Source organism: Engystomops pustulosus, chromosome 5, assembly GCF_040894005.1.
Source record: "Engystomops pustulosus chromosome 5, aEngPut4.maternal, whole genome shotgun sequence".
In the NCBI taxonomy this organism is placed as follows: domain Eukaryota; kingdom Metazoa; phylum Chordata; class Amphibia; order Anura; family Leptodactylidae; genus Engystomops; species Engystomops pustulosus.
The window spans coordinates 194,273,346-194,289,818 of record NC_092415.1 but is presented as its reverse complement, the minus strand read 5'-3'; positions in this window follow the sequence as shown (position 1 = coordinate 194,289,818).

The following is a 16,473-nucleotide window of genomic DNA, read 5'->3' as shown; positions in this document are numbered from 1 at the left end:
TCAGAACCCAATAACATATGATCTCAGTATAATACAGCCAAGGCAAGACCGCACCAGTTCTAGGACACTTACACAACCTTCTGCGGTTTTGCTACAGATCCCTGTCCAGAAACAGCAAATGCCCCTTCTATTAACCTGTTACAACCCTGGCATACCAATCCCCATGAGTCACAGAGTTTAATCTTCATGCCCGTACTCCTACAATGGGGGGACTGAGGCCCCGCACTCTCCATGACCTCGGCAATTAACAAGAAAGCGGCGGCTTGAGCGATTAAGACACGGTGTCACCCAGCTAAGAGACACCAGATTTATCAAAACTGAGCTGGAGGCCTGAGGGTTAGGGTATGCGAGATGAAAATTGTAATGTCATAACAATATGTATTTCTATATTATTTTTAGATTCTAGAATGTGTGAAACGTACATCGAATAACCCATCGAAGTAAAGGCTACTGGAGACTTTCGGGAACCTCTAGAGCCTCATCTTGACATCGCCTCTCCTTTTAATTCTATTTCAGCAAAATATTTTTGTAGTATCAGGTCTTATACTTATTCACTGTGCCGTTCCTCTCTCTCTATTCTTTTTTAAAGTTAAGGTAAAAATTTGAGGAGTTAGGGCCATCTGGCTTGACCTAAAGGTTTTTTTTCTCAGCTGAAAATCCAGAAGAACCTGCAACCCTTCTATAAACATGGCGACTAAGAACCAAAAAAAAGCCCAACAAATATGTCTGCTCCCAACGCTCTTCTCAAATATTATACAGCACGCCAAAGTTTGAGAACAAAATGAATCCAGCTCACCACCCCGTTGTATCTTAAAATACCATAGGAAGCCATAGGAATACCATAGTAAGAAGAAATTCTCAAGCACATTTAATGGAAATGTTAAAAATTCTTCTTTTTGAAGGCCCATAAAAACAGGAACGAATAAAGCAGATGGACCTCCAGAGGTTGCATTAACTATTGTAAAAGCGTCTATGACCGGTAAGGGGTTAGGGGGTGTCAGTCATAATCTGGAGAATTCTGCGTCGTCAGCTGCTTGGTCTGGGGTCAACCACAGTCTGGTCTGTAGAAGCAGGCAGCGTCATCAACCATAGTCTGGTCTAGTGGGGGGGTCATCGGTGTCACCCATGGTCTGGTCTGGGGAGAAAGGCAGCATTATTAGCCAGAGTCTGGTCTGGGGGGCGGGCGTCAGCGGTGTCAGCCATCGTTTAGTCTGTGGAGGAAAGCAATGTCATCAGCCATAGTCTGGTCTGCTGGGGGTTTAGCGGTGTCAGCCATGGTCTGGTCTGGGGAAAAAGGCAGCATTATTAGCCATAGTCTGGTCTGGGGGGAGGGTCAGCCGTGTCAGCCATGGTCTGGTCTGGGGAGAAAGGCAGCATCATCAGCCATAGTCTGGTCTGGGGTCAGCGGTGTCAGGCATAGTCTGGTCTGGGGAGAAAGGCAGCATCATCAGCCATAGTCTGGTCTGGGGTCAGCGGTGTCAGGCATAGTCTGGTCTGGGGAGGAAGACAGTATCATCAGCCATAGTCTGGTCTGGAGGGGGGAGGTCAGTTACATTATCATGCAGGATCCGTTACAACTATCAGGTGAGGGCATTCTTTGCCTCCCTATACCTTTGACCTGTATATGACTATTCTGTACATTAATAAGTTTGTATGAAATGTGACTGTTAAGAAATATTTCCTACATGTACTATTCAGTGAGCAGCAGTGAGATTTGTATGATATACAGAATCAAGTAGGTACTGTTTATGGTCTATATTCGTCATAGGGAGACTGGAAGAGGAGACTGAGAGACTGGTTGGGCCATCATCACCAACCTCTGGCTTCTGTCTCACCTAGCTTTCTAATACATCCCAAGAATTTGTTGCAGATTGTGGATTAAATAGGATGGAGGGAAATATACAACTGGTAATGTTGATGAAGTGCCTGATATTATCAAGTAGGATAATTGGCTCAATCTAAGTAAATATGGGTGTAGATAATCAGCTGGAAGGGGGCACCATGGGAAATGGTAGACAGGAATGTATGTACCCCTTTCCCTTGCCCTTCATTAACTGGTGTTAGGTTTATTTAATGGAACGTTTGCATGTGGTTCAAGATCTTCTCGTGGGGCCCACAATCTACTTGCTTCGCCCAAGATCCTCTTGGGTCGCCCAAGATCCTCTTGGGTCGCCCAAGATCCTCTTGGGTCGCCCAAGATCCTCTTGGGTCGCCCAAGATCCTCTTGGGTCGCCCAAGATCCTCTTGGGTCGCCCAAGATCCTCTTGGGTCGCCCAAGATCCTCTTGGGTCGCCCAAGATCCTCTTGGGTCGCCCAAGATCCTCTTGGGTCGCCCAAGATCCTCTTGGGTCGCCCAAGATCCTCTTGGGTCACTCAAGATCCTCTTGGGTCACTCAAGATCCTCTTGGGTCACTCAAGATCCTCTTGGGTCACTCAAGATCCTCTTGGGTCACTCAAGATCCTCTTGGGTCACTCAAGATCCTCTTGGGTCACTCAAGATCCTCTTGGGTCACTCAAGATCCTCTTGGGTCACTCAAGATCCTCTTGCAATACCCAAGACTTTCTCCAGTTTTCCAAGATCTTCTCATGTTATCAAAAAAACTTTTTTGTCTTCTAAGATCTTCTCACTGAAGATCCAAATGATGGCTAATTCTCTTCACTGGTCCACTCCAACTTTTTCTTAACTTTTTTCTTGCTGTGCTATCTTGCCTTCACATCAGAGACACAGAGGACACCATGATCCAGTTAATGTCCTACTGGCCAGTCTTGATCCTGTCCAAACACTGTCCATGTGTGGCCTTCTCCAGTCCATATCATCGTATTGTGAACTTCTTTCTATGCTGCTGAACTCATGGACATCAACTCCATCCGTTTCTTGTGACTCTTAATTAGGAGAGCAGAAGAGGGACACGGCTGGTTGTTGAGGTGATAGATAGAGGGTAGTACAAATATTTAGGAGACACAGATTTCCGGGCAGAAGGATTTTCCCAAGGTTTTACTTCTCTACAACATTATCAAAGAGCAAAACTCAATGCTGCGTCATGGAGTCAGAAAACACAGGAATGATATAACTATCTGGAGGGAAGCCAACGTGTCTTCTATAGATGGAGCCAATAGAGACGTCTGGTAGATTAGACTCCAGCGCTGATAGATCCTCCAATCTTCATTTTTGCAACAGGCCCCAAGATAGTGTAATAATCCATAGAAGTTTAGGCATCTTGTATCCAGGTCCAGGCTCTATATATACAGCGGATTACAGCTCCAGGCTCAGTATATGAAGCTCCAGCTCCAGGATGAGTATATAGCTACAGTTTCAGGCTCAGTATATACAGCTGTATACAGCTCCAGGCTCAGTATATGAAGCTACAGCTCCAGGCTGATTGCACACGTGGCGTTTTGAACGCGTTTTTGGCAAGGTTTTAAGCAGTCCGTCAAAAAAACGCATCCATTTTTGACAGGTGTGACCAATTATCTTAATTCAAACTGGTCAAAAACGCATGCGTTTTCAAAAACCGCAATGGCCACGTGTGCCAAGTTCAAAAGCCACGTGTGCCACCACCCTATAGCTACAGTTTCAGGCTCAGTAAATACACCTGTATATTGCTCCAGTATCAGTATACACAGGTCCACCTTCAGTATGCAGAGGACTGGTCTCAGTATATACAGCTTCAGCATTAGTATACAAGCCGTATACAGCTCCAGCATTAGTATACAAGCCATATACAGCTCCAGGCTCAGTATATACAGCTGTGTGCGGCTCCAGGCTCAGTATATACAGCTGTGTGCGGCTCCAGGCTCAGTATATACAGCTGTGTGCGGCTCCAGGCTCAGTATATACAGCTGTGTGCGGCTCCAGGCTCAGTATATACAGCTGTGTGCGGCTCCAGGCTCAGTATATACAGCTGTGTGCGGCTCCAGGCTCAGTATATACAGCTGTGTGCGGCTCCAGGCTCAGTATATACAGCTGTGTGCGGCTCCAGGCTCAGTATATAAAGCTGTCTGCGGCTCCAGGCTCAGTATATAAAGCTGTCTGCGGCTCCAGGCTCAGTATATACCGCTGTATGCGGCTCCAGGCTCAGTATATACCGCTGTATGCGGCTCCAGGCTCAGTATATACCGCTGTATGCGGCTCCAGGCTCAGTATATACCGCTGTATGCGGCTCCAGGCTCAGTATATACCGCTGTATGCGGCTCCAGGCTCAGTATATACCGCTGTATGCGGCTCCAGGCTCAGTATATACCGCTGTATGCGGCTCCAGGCTCAGTATATACCGCTGTATGCAGCTCCAGGCTCAGTATATACCGCTGTATGCAGCTCCAGGCTCAGTATATACCGCTGTATGCAGCTCCAGGCTCAGTATATACCGCTGTATGCAGCTCCAGGCTCAGTATATACCGCTGTATGCAGCTCCAGGCTCAGTATATACCGCTGTATGCAGCTCCAGGCTCAGTATATACCGCTGTATGCAGCTCCAGGCTCAGTATATACAGCTGTATGCAGCTCCAGGCTCAGTATATACTGCTGCATGCAGCTCCAGGCTCAGTATATACAGCTGTATACAGCTCCAGGCTCAGTGTATACAGCTCCAGGCTCAGTGTATACAGCTCCAGGCTCAGTGTATACAGTTCCAGGCTCAGTATATACAGCTGTATACAGCTCCAGGCTCAGTATATACAGCTGTATACAGCTCCAGGCTCAGTATATACAGCTGTATACAGCTCCAGGCTCAGTATATACAGCTGTATACAGCTCCAGGCTCAGTATATACAGCTGCATACAGCTCCAGGCTCAGTATATACAGCTGCATACAGCTCCAGGCTCAGTATATACAGCTGCATACAGCTCCAGGCTCAGTATATACAGCTGTATACAGCTCCAGGCTCAGTGTATACAGCTCCAGGCTCAGTGTATACAGTTCCAGGCTCAGTATATACAGCTGTATACAGCTCCAGGCTCAGTATATACAGCTGTATACAGCTCCAGGCTCAGTATATACAGCTGTATACAGCTCCAGGCTCAGTATATACAGCTGTATACAGCTCCAGGCTCAGTATATACAGCTGTATACAGCTCCAGGCTCAGTATATACAGCTGTATACAGCTCCAGGCTCAGTATATACAGCTGTATACAGCTCCAGGCTCAGTATATACAGCTGTATACAGCTCCAGGCTCAGTATATACAGCTGTATACAGCTCCAGGCTCAGTTTACACTGCTGTATACATCTACATGCTCAGTATATACAGCTGTATACAGCTCCAGGCTCAGTATATACAGCTGTATACAGCTCCAGGCTCAGTATATACAGCTGTATACAGCTCCAGGCTCAGTGTATACCGCTGTATACAGCTCCAGGCTCAGTGTATACCGCTGTATACAGCTCCAGGCTCAGTATATACAGCTGTATACAGCTCCAAGCTCAGTATATACAGCTGTATACAGCTCCAAGCTCAGTATATACAGCTCCAGGCTCTGTTTACACCGCTGTATACAGCTCCAGGCTCAGTGTATACAGCTCCAGGATCAGTATATACAGCTGTATACAGCTCCAGGCACAGTATACGAAGCTACAGCTCAAGGCACAGAATATACAGCTGTATACAGCTCCAGGCTCAGTATATACCGCTGTATACAGCTCCAGGCTCAGTATATACCGCTGTATACAGCTCCAGGCTCAGTATATACCGCTGTATACAGCTCCAGGCTCAGTATATACAGCTGTATACAGCTCCAGGCTCAGTATATACAGCTGTATACAGCTTCAGCATCAGTACATACAGCTGAATGTAACTCCAGGCTCAGTTTATTCGGCTCCCCCCTCAGTATATAGAGGTGTATACAGCTCCAGGTTCAGTATATACAGCTGTATACGGCTCCCCCTCAGTATATAGAGGTCCGGTTTTAGTATATACAGCAGCTATAGCCCGGTACCGGGCACCACGTGTATGCACGGGGAGGTGACATGGCGGCCGGTGTCTCCGGGTGTTATTACCTGTCAGGCCGCAGTGCATTCCCCCGATGCCGCTGTACAGCTCCAGCACCCGGAGCGGCGCCATCACTGGATCCCCCGGTGTGTGCGGCCTGGTCGGCTCCTCTCCTCCTCCACAGCCCGGGCACTTCCGTGAGAGGAGGCCGGAGCGGGCGCAGTCTCCCGGGGCTCTGCTGTGCTGGCGGCTCGGAGGGGGTGTCCTGTGTGTATGGAGGCGGCCTGTATTATACCGGGTGTCTGCTCCTATATGCAGGGTATGCCCTGGTTTTACTTTTTATTCCACAAAACTCCATCTGTATCCCCTCTACTGCCCCGGCTCCTCCAGGGGTCCTTCCCCTCTACTGCCCCTGCTCCAGGGGTCCTTCCCCTCTATTGCCCCTGCTCCAGGGGTCCTTCCCCTCTACTGCCCCGGCTCCTCCAGGAGTCCTTCCCCTCTACTGCCCGGCACCTCCAGGAGTCCTTCCCCTCTATTGCCCCTGCTTCAGGAGTCCTTCCCCTCTATTGCCCCTGCTTCAGGAGTCCTTCCCCTCTATTGCCCCTGCTCCTCCAAGAGTCCTTCCCCTCTATTGCCCCTGCTCCTCCAGGGGTCCTTTCCCTTGTATTGCCCCGGCTCTTCCAGGGGTCCTTCCCCTCTATTGTCCCTGCACCTCCAGGGGTCCTTCCCCTTCTATTGTCCCTCAACGCATTTTAATGTATATACATGTGTATTAAAGTTGCCCCCTTTCCCGGTGCATGATCGCCTGTGCAATGATTTGCAAAACCAGTAACCAAAAAATGCAGGTGATGAGTTGTACGAACATCAGCATAAACCTCAACAAAAGTCACCCGTGACCAGTTTACGCCCTCTGCTATTTTTTGTTACAGACAAATTGTAAATCTAAGGCCACCAGCACATGACCGTGCGGCCTGTGGAAGCAGAACCAGATGTTGGTCCAATCCCAGGGTCTTGCACAGGATGGGAGTCCTTGCGTCATACAGAAATATATATTCTAGTCACAAAATACAAGTCTTGTATGCAGCATCCTCGGGCTCGCAACGTGTGATGGAGTCTCAGCGAGGCACAACCTAAAGTACAGATAGCGGAGCAAGAAATTAATCTTTATATGGCTCCGTCATATTCCACAGCGCTGTACAAATACTAGAAGTCATAATAGAGCTATAACATGATCACATAGAACAAAAGGAGTGAGGCTCCTGCTCGCAAGAACTAAAAATCACAATCCTCAACCAATCATGTGGAACTCTAGGCTTAAAGGGGGATTCAGGATGAGCTACCCGGAGAATAAGCCAACAATAGTTCATATTCATCCTTAAAGGAAATCCACCACCAGGATGAAGGATTGTACACCAAGCACACTGACATACTGGTGCGTGCCCCTTCTGGCAGGATATGCTCTTCTATAAGCTTCTTATGCCCTGGTTTTAAAGAAAAACAGGATTTAAAATTATGCAAATACCTATGGATCCTGGAGCGCCACAGACACATTTGCATTATTTTTAAAGACTTTTTTTTGTGAAAACCAGGGCATAAAAAGCTAAGTGAAGAGCAGATCCTGCCAGAGGGGGCACACACCAGTATATTAGTGTGCTTGGTTTACAATCCTTCATCCTGGTGGTAAATGTCCTTTAAGGGAAGCCTCCCATCACAGTTTTCAAGTTTTTTACAGCACCCGTGGTTTCCTGATCTACTTTTTTGCATTAAAAAATTCTTGTAATTCTTATCCATAGCATCCTTCCTTCTAAACTCAGCATTCAAAATTATGCTAATGAGCCAGTACACTGTAAAGGAGCCCTTCTCCCTCCCATTTTGTCAGATTACAGCATGCAGAAGAGTTTAGAAGTGCTGAGGGGGGGGGGGGGGTGGAGACAGTGTAACAGCATGTGAAGCTACAGCATGGAGGGGTTCCGGTAGCAGCCAATGCTAATTTGCATAATTATAAGAGTTGCTTTTAGAAGGAAGGAGGCCATGGATAACAAATATAAGAAGATTAGCACAGTCCCGGTACCTGGATCTATAGGTAAGTCTCCTTGGTATTTCATGTTGCATTTTGTTAGTAGATTTATTTTAAGGGAAATTCTCTCCATTCTATACATATCTCAAGTTTTTTTTTTTACATAATGCTAATAATTGGAAAAAAATTGGAGAAATTCTGAGGATTTTGAGTCTCTATGACAAATTTATACAGAGGGGATTTTCTGAGGACATTCCTGATATTGTATGGCTGTCACTGCTGCAGTGATGTATTATATATGGCCGCGTGCCTCCTCTCATGTGTCCTGTGTGGATGGAGGGGCCAGTAATGTACTGAGGGGGTCATTTGGAAATAGGATGGAATTTGGATTTTGGAACCCAGCAGGTTTGCTACATCTTACAGAAGTCCCAGAGTTGGTAACACCTGTACCAGGCAGGTCACGAGAAAGGAGGTGAAGCGGTAGTCAAGGTACAGGCCGAGGTCAGGGCAGGCAGCAAAGGTTTAAGTTTAATCAAGGTTAAAGATGGGGTTGACACAAGAGCTTACAGTCTTGTATAATATTCTCATCCTGCTGGCTCTGTATACATCAGTCTTCACTGCAGCTTTTGCATTCTATTCCCTAATCGGGTAAACATGGAATTGTGATAAGGTCCAGTTCTTGCAATAAACCCTCTCATCGGTACTGGAAATTCTTGGCTTTTATCTGCAGGGTTATCTCAAAATATGAGCATGGATAATGGATATGAGAATAGGAACCCGCAGAACGGAGGGCAAAGGCCAAGCATATCATGGTCTCCAGTTGTGACATTTGACATAGGGTTGGAAGCAGAAGACCCTAGGATAGAGTTTCTCCACCAACCTAAACAATGACCCTGCAGCCCGGGTCACAGGAAACAGCTGGAGCATATAATGGAGACCACATGGACGACCTCTGCATCCCAATAACTGCTCCATAACTTTCTCCTCCAGTCACATGTGCTTGTATCATCTACAGGTGAATATACAGTATACAGTGACATACAGTACAGTGAATTGTGAGCAACTCCATCTATCTATCTATCTATCTATCTATCTATCTATCTATCTATCTCCTATCTATCTATCTCCTATCTATCTATCTATCTCATATCTATCTATCTCCTATCTATCTATCTATCTATCTCCTATCTATCTATCTATCTATCTATCTATCTATCTATCTATCTATCTATCTCATATCTATCTATCTATCTCCTATCTATCTATCTCATATCTATCTATCTATCTCCTATCTATCTATCTATCTATCTATCTCCTATCTATCTATCTATCTATCTATCTATCTATCTATCTATCTATCTATCTACAGGCGGTCCACTACTTAAGAACACCCGACTTACATACGACCCCTAGTTACATACGGACCTCTGGATGTTGGTAATTACTGTACTTTAGTCCTAGGCTACAATAATCAGCTGTAACAGTTATCACAGGTGTCTATAATGAAGCTTTATTGTTACTCCTGATTCTTATGACAATCCAACATTTTTAAAATCCAATTGTCACAGAGACCAAAAAAGTTCTGGCTGGGGTTACAATGATAAAATATACAGTTCCGACTTACATACAAATTAACCTTAAGAACAAACCTACAGACCCTATCTATCTATCTCATATCTATCTATCTATCTATCTCATATCTATCTATCTCATATCTATCTATCTCATATCTATCTATCTATCTATCTATCTATCTATCTCATATCTATCTATCTATCTCCTATCTATCTATCTATCTATCTATCCATCTCATATCTATCTATCTCCTATCTATCTATCTCATATCTATCTATCTACCTATCTACCTATCTATCTATCTATCTATCTATCTATCTATCTATCTATCTATCTATTATCTATTTATCTATCTCATATCTATCTATTATCTATTTATCTCATATCTATATCATATCTATCTCATATCTATCTCATATCTGTATATAGAGATGTATACATTTTATGTGAAACATGTAAGGAGTCCTTAATAATCACTCTCCACCTCTCTTATACTAGATGTATCCTGTAGATGACCCCTGATCTCGTAACCTATTTAGGAGAATGGGGATAATAAAGTTTTGTTCTCCTCCCGCCAGGTCGTGCTGCATTACTCTGCTTCATGGACGTCTAGAAGTATCTACATGGGTGTTTTAGTGTGTGGAGTATTACACATCCTGGTCTGGTGTCTGTGTTGGAGATCGCTTTATCTTTGTCTCACATGTGGATCTTTGTTGGGTGTTGATCATTTTTGGCTCCGTACCATTATAGCTGTGACTCGCTTTACTTCACCACCTATTCTGGAAGGATATTAAGTCACAGAGCAGGAAGATGTTCTTAGCTTTAGCACTTTCAACATCAAGTGGATGGATATTTGTATTAGTTTTTGGTCAAGGATTGACCATCATCCCCTCTGCGTAGATTAGGCTTATCAATGGCGGTCAACAAGGGGTTAATTCCCCTGAATAGAGCATCAGGATGTACATGCCCACTGCAGCACCATTCATTGTCTGAGGTTCCATTCATTTTAGAGAATGGACCCTCATTCCTGTCATCGGTGGGGGTCCTAATGGGCATACAATTCAATCTTGGGTCAAGTAGTTCAGTAAAGTACTTGATGATCTTGAAATTCTCACTAGAGGTATACACAAGGAACAACAGACTGCTGCAGCTAATAGTAAGTTTTCTCTCTTATCCCAAGTGTTTTATTCATATCAGTACAGGTCAGTAATGCTCTATAATGTCCCATAGGGTTTAGAGACGTCATAGCAGCTAGTCTCCAGCCACCAGCTGTGACATAGAGCCATCAGAGGGTTAAAACTGCAAAAAAAAGCAGTCCAACTAAATATTTAGTTGTAATTGCTGACGCACACCCCTGTCCTAAAAACTTGTCAGTCAACACAAGTCATAGGGGCTGATTTATTAGGACTGGTTAATTATGTGCCAGGCTTGTTAGGGTTGGAAAAGCCACAAAAATTTTCAAAACTTGTGGCATGCTGGGGTATTTGCAACTTTTTTGCGCTTTGATCCTAAGCTTACTGCTACCTGAGGCCAGCTATATATACAGTCCCCCATTTTGGCGCAGGTTCTGCCGCCTGAGGCAAGGAGCTCATCTTGCCTCATGGCTCGTGTATACATGATTGCCCACCAAAAAAATGGTGTACATAATATTTGCCCCAATATCTACTAGACACAGTGCCCACTTCATTGGCATGCCAGACTGCCCCCATATCAGCCCCCCTCATACATAACAGGCCCAGCAATCACTTCCCAGCACTATAGTCAACCATCTATAGAGAATATCAGGAATACAGTAAACGTGATATGATCTTCCCAGCTCTTTTTATCCATATATGGCGCCGTACATACTCGGCTGTTTCAGGATATTGTTTTTCTTGGAAGCTCTTTTCGTTCCATGGTTTCACATATTGTGCCAAAAAAACTAAAATTACCAGCATGGAAAAATAAAGTTATGTGATGAGTGGAGGTATACAGTGTGCGTATGGAGCTTCATTATTTGTCATATACATGTGTACCCCATGATCTATAAAGTCCTGTGGATTATGATTGCACAATATTATTATGTACATGATAATACATGGATACCATTAGCCACATACACGGAGGGGTTGTCCATTTTCCTGGAAAGAGATGATCCGAAAAAGTCTCTCTCTTAAAGGGGTTCTCCAGCTCCATAGAGATGAATGGAGCAGCCGGCACATGCGCGACCGGCTGCTCTCTTTATATTGGGTTACAACAGGGGTACTACGGAACCCCGTTCTTGTGATCCATGGGATCCCATCACTGAGACCCCTATCCTGTGGATAAGGGATAACTTGTATGTCACTGTAGAAACCCTTTAAAGAATCAAGTATCAAATAATTCCTGGTCTTGTAGGATGGTAAAAATGGCGCAAGGCTCGCAGAAACCAGTTGGCAAAGATAGAATTGCTTGCCTATCCTTGGGTCACGAAGGAGACTTCTCTAGCCGTTGTACAGAGTCTTAAAGGCTATGGAGATTCTGGGTAAGGAATATACAAATAGGGGCCCATTTATCTTAATCTGGGATTTTTATGTCTAGTTTTGTGCCTCTTTTGAGGTTCTTCGACTGGACCTAATAGGCTCCCATACTGGCACCCATACTGTCCCCTCTGGCACCTCGGTTTTTGTGATTAAGCTTAATAGTGGCAGTTTAGGGGTTAAAGAGATCTCCGTGCTTGGCAGAGGCAGTGGAGCCCATTATATGTGTAAGAGCCGGGCTCCTACTGCTGATCATGCTAACACTATGACCGTGGCAGCCCGATCACCAGGACAACAACGCTCGTCCTAACCCGCTAAACTCACTATTTTGGACGACCATATTTGTCCTTGTTCGTGACGCTTAATTTTTTCTACAACACCTGAAATACACATACCTTAGAATGCAATAGAATTCCTTAGAACACAATAGAAGGGGAAAAAAGATAAATGTGTCCCATCGTTTTTCCAGGATGGGGGGGGGGCTTGTGCGCCTGTTTTCTGGTGCATGGTCAGGAATTGCAACTATTTCTCCCTATAACTCCACCCCCACACCTGCACATTAGCTATAGCCTGCATCTGTTGCAGGTTACAGCGCAATTCTACACGACAGGACCTGAAGTAGAACAGCCACCCCACACACCGGCCAATGGATCTATCAGGAGGCTCCGGTCCGACGCATGCAGGGATATGGGATATCAGTATGATACATCCCCCCAATGTGTTGTAGAGTTTCCTTCCCCTTCCTGACCCATGTCTATGGCCTTTCACTTATCCTAACCATTTTTTTTTTTATTTCAGAACATCCAATTTAAGGTCAATAGTTAGGATTATGCTTTCTTTGAATCCAACCAATGTTCTTCATGGCCTCAGGAAGGTCGGAGCCCATATTACACCCAGTCCCCCCTGTCTCTCTGTTTCTAATATCCTGACTACATCCTGACAAGTTCTGCTCACATCTTCTCGGATAACAGTAGAAAAACAAACAAATGTCGTCTATTACTAAGTGTCTGGTGCGTGATAGGAGGTCAGTCCCCAGCAGGAACTAATGTGTCCTTGCTGATAGTCGGGAGGAGAACATGGAGCAGATTGATCCCAACACTGAGGACATCCTGGCGCGGAGATAAATCTGTACAGTTGTGACAACTTCCTTCCATCGCTCGTAAATATGAGGCCGTCTCAATATGGCTACCGCAGAGGAAGGACCAATCTAACATTGTCCATCCATCGGCACTAACTGCTGATCATCATGGACCTTCAGAAGATGTACAGTTCAGATACATGGACATGTTGGGTCCTCCAAAGCAAGTCCTTGTTTTTTTATATGGATGGGTCAGTAGTATCAGATCAGTGGGGATACAATGGCTCCGTCTGCTCTATAGTGGCCATGCGGAGAACTGCATCTTAGTCTAATGAATAGGAGCGAAGCTAAATTAACCCTACATGGCTGCTGTACCCTATACAGGGTAAACTTCTGGATCTATTCCTAAATAGTGTCTGGGTAGCGTAGTAGATCACATTAGGGTCTAGGTGTCAGACCCTCTAAGGATAGATCATCCGTACCAAAAACTGACGTCCTGCCTAGCATCCCCTTTAACTTGGGCTCTAATGCAAATCAGTAAAGGGTCTCTACTTTCTATGTGCCATCTATAATACCAGTGCCTAATATAGCAATGGGGGCTTTTTTTGGTAGGGGGATGGAAAATTGTGCAAACGTCCAGGGCAACAATTTTCTGGAGGGGCTTTGCAGATGCGAACCAAAACTAAAAGGTATTATTAAGTAGTGCATATTATACCAGTAGTTTTGTCCATATAAAGCTTCAGAGAGTGATGGGTAGTGGTCCTGCAGATCTGTGTAACTATACCTATGTGATGTAAGTAGCAGCAGGACTGTAAAACAAAAAAAAAAACATTGATATTCCAGGATTGGAGCTGGACTTGGAGCACTGGGAGAGTGTCCTCATATTGCTGTGTTCTTTGACCTCTGCTTTCAAACTCCCCCCCCCCTACTGTAATATCTAACCAGAAAACTACCACTGCTTTTACTCAGAGCAGAGAGGAGGGGCTGTGCCGTGAGATTTTATACACCAGTGCCACACATTGCTCCAAGTCCAGCTACAATCCTGGAATGTAATAGAATTTTTACAATCCTGCTGCTATTAACAACACACACCAAGGTATGATTATACCGGGGCAATACATAACACTGTCTGAAGCTTTGTAGTACTTTATGGGGGTATTATAAAATGATGTGCAGGTGACTATATGACGGTATTATATGAGCTCTTTATCGTAGTATTATTTAAATATTTAATTTTATCTGGACACTATATCATGATATTATTTGGGATGTACATGGCAGTATTATTCTGGCACTATATGGCATTAGGACCACATAGGGCACATTTAGTTACCCGGTCCTGTCGCGATCCCCGATCTGGACGGTCCGACGAAGATGAAGTCTGGCGCGATTCACCAAGATCGTGCGCCCGATATCCTGCATGTGTCGCTTCCTCGCTGAAGTCCGGCGGAGTTCACCTTCTTCTTCCCGGTGCATGTAAGTGCATGTCTTGCGACACAATTTTGAATGGTAAATCCTGTGCGTTGTCCAAATCCGTCGGGTTGTCCGTCGGCCCAACCCCCGATTTGTGTTGCGCGCCAAAAACCTTTTCTAAATGCGGCACACATCGGAAATCGTCGGCTTTTCCGACGATAGTGCGGACCGCTGAACCTTAGTAAATGAGCCCCATAGTGTCTAAATTCAGACTTGGCCTAGGTGGGACTTCTACCTCTATGCCCCTGGCGGCCATGCCTGCCTCTACCTGCCCTGCTATCTCCCTAATGCCGCCATCTGGTCACATATGGCACATACCGCCCCCTCACTCTGGTATGAATGGGCACGATTCGCTTTCCCGGGGCCCATTACTTTTGTCCAGCTGTTAGTAACAGAATATGGATATTTTCCTCTCTCATGGTAGCGGTTACGGACAAGAAAGTCTTACTCCTCATTAGTCATGGAAACTTCTAGACTGATCCGATGAAACATAGCGGGAGGGAATGTTACTCTCCTCCAGTATTGGATCCACATTTTAGGCATCTTTTTTTTTTTCATTTTTATTTGGAAACCTTCCCAAGATTTCCCGCGCTGTGGTGAGGAAGGAAATGGCGGATCTAGGGGAGTCCCTACTAGACGAGGCGCCACGCCTCAAGCCTCACAGATGCCTCTTACTTAACCATTGAGGGCACAGACCGGTCTCTCGCACCGCGCTCGCTCTCTATACACAACGCTGCTTCCTGCTGATAGCGGTTTTACCGAGAAATCTCTACATCTGCGAAACATCCTGATCGCACATGAGGTGTAGCTGAGCTGAGTTTGTCATTTATGTGTTTTATGCTACCTCCATGGTGCTGAAAAGTTATAGAGGTGTAGCAGAGCTGAGTGTGTCGGTTATGTGTTCGGTGCTTCCTTCAAGGGGCTGAAAAGTTATAGAGGTGTAGCAGAGCTGAGTTTGTCGTTTATGTGTTCGGTGCTTCCTTCAAGGGGCTGAAAAGTTATAGAGGTGTAGCAGAGCTGAGTTTGTCGTTTATGTGTTCGGTGCTTCCTTCAAGGGGCTGAAAAGTTATAGAGGTGTAGCAGAGCTGAGTTTGTCGTTTATGTGTTCGGTGCTTCCTTCAAGGGGCTGAAAAGTTATAGAGGTGTAGCAGTGCTGAGTGTGTCGGTTATGTGTTCGGTGCTTCCTTCAAGGGGCTGAAAAGTTATAGAGGTGTAGCAGAGCTGAGTGTGTCAGTTATGTGTTCGGTGCTTCCTTCAAGGGGCTGAAAAGTTAGAGAGGTGTAGCAGTGCTGAGTTTGTCATTTATTTGGTTCATGTATCCTCCATGGTGCTGAAAAGTAATTGAGGTGTAGTAGTGCTGAGTTTGTTTCTTCTTTGTGAAGTTTCCATGATGCGAAAATGAAATACAGATACAGCAGAGCTGAGTTTGTCACTTGCAATATATGATACTGACCTGTATAACTGCAAATAAACTAATAAGGGAGCATTACACAAGTTACAGTAACATTATCAGTCCCATTGGGAATGAATGAAACAAGGGCCAAGGAACCCCTGTTTTCATGACCGGGGGGGGGGGGGGGGGATAGGGGGAGTCCCAGCGGTTCGACCCCCCCAGTGATTTGACAATTATCCGTTGTAACATATTTATACTGTAAAATGTAAACTTCTGAAGTTGTAAAGAAGTGTTCCCCCTCTATAACCAGCAGCCCCCCACCAATTACACTTTCACGGCTCATCTAATGGACGCCCCCTAAAATGCAGCCCCCTAAGGAGTTAAACGACAGACTCAACGCTGCTACATCTGGATGTGGCTAATGAAATTCTCATGTGTAAGGGAGGATGGGTCATGCATGCGGCGCAGACAGGGGCTGGACTCAGCTGCTGAATCCCCCCTTTGCTCCCACCCT